General features: G+C 31.0%; 1 non-coding gene across 1 annotated transcript; it reads right to left on the reverse strand.

The window, feature by feature from the left end:
• Nucleotides 1–1,004: 1,004 nt before the first annotated feature.
• On the reverse strand, nt 1,005–1,145 carry LOC116185176. The gene has a single exon (XR_004149964.1). It is a non-coding gene; the product is annotated as a U4 spliceosomal RNA (small nuclear RNA).
• Nucleotides 1,146–1,543: the final 398 nt, after the last annotated feature.

Consider the following 1,543-nt stretch of genomic DNA (forward strand, 5'->3'; position numbering starts at 1 on the left):
TATTTCATATATTAAATACTTTGTTCTACCCTGTCATCATAAAATTACATTAAAAAAAAATTCGAAAACTTTAAGGACTGATTTTATCTTCTCGATGTGATATCATTCGATAATCATTAAGTTCTATATGGAGACGCCATTATGTAAGCGCAAGGATACTTTAGTAACTTCGCAAGCAAGGCATAGGTAACATCCTCAATGGTAATTGTGCGTAACAATCGGCGAATACACACCGAACCGCGAAACAAGGTTGTCGGAAGTAGCGGTCGATCAATAGGTAAATAGGTTAATCACCGTATCGTTCGTCCTGAATGGAGTTTCGAGTGGCGCGTGTGGCTCTAATGTAAGTGAACGAACTATTCAACATTTATACCGATTCGCCGGAAATCACACGCTCGATAGACCCTAAAACGTCGACCTCGACCTGGTTGCACGCAACAACACATGCACGTACATTCGTGTATATAGTCTGTTGTGTAAACGCGCCTTAATGATCTCGTGCACAATGCAATCCCTCTGAATGGAGTGAAATCGATAAGAAATTTATCGCGCGGAAAACGCATGGAGAAATCGCTACTCAATCAGTCGGAATTAAACGATCGATAAAGTTATAAGGGGTGGAACAATGATAATTGAAAGAGCAAACAGGTGGCATTATATTCAGGATTATTTTCATAAAGACGTTTAAAAAAGAACAAGTGAAATACTTTGAAATAAGGTAGAAACATAATTGATGCAAATTTGACGTTATATTATATAAAATAATATGTGATTTATAACAATTAAATATATAACTCTGACAATTTACTCTGAATTTTATAATCAGTGAATATATTTTGAAAATTATCATATTAAAAATTATCATAGACTTTAAAAATGAAAAAAAAATCGTATCATGAATATTCAATAAAAGTTTAAGTAGTAAAATATGAAATTAGATATATTTTAGTTTTAAAATAATAATAATATTAATAAATTCTTTTATGTTTATAATTATATAAAAACCCCCGTAGGGGTTACCAAAAATTGCCGTAGCCGATGATTTTTCACATCGTCATGGCGGGGTATTGGTAAAAGTTTTCAACTAGCAAAAATCGCACCTCGGTAGAACCTCATTGGTTACGATATCGCCACTGCGCAAAGCTGATGGTTATACACCTCCTCGTGTTAGATATAACGTTTCACAAACAATTTAACTTGCGAGAAACAATATGAACTGCGCCGCCATCTAGTTCTCGGTACTCGAACTAACATTCTCTGCGCCCTATTCGTTCTCTATCTCACCCTTATTTGATATTACTTTATCTCACATTGAACAACTATAAATTAATTCTAAAAATATTTTATAAATAATATTCTTAGAGATTTATTAATATTCGAATGAATAAGGAATTAATTTAAAATATTTTTATATATTTTTTATTGAATAACAAATTGTTATCAAATAAATTATATTGAAATAAATTTTTTATAAAGATAAATGAAATGATTATTTTTTAAAAATCATTTCATTTCAAATATAATGTGAAATAATAATTCACAA

Source organism: Apis dorsata, unplaced genomic scaffold (assembly GCF_000469605.1).
Source record: "Apis dorsata unplaced genomic scaffold, Apis dorsata 1.3 scaffold_113, whole genome shotgun sequence".
NCBI lineage: Eukaryota > Metazoa > Arthropoda > Insecta > Hymenoptera > Apidae > Apis > Apis dorsata.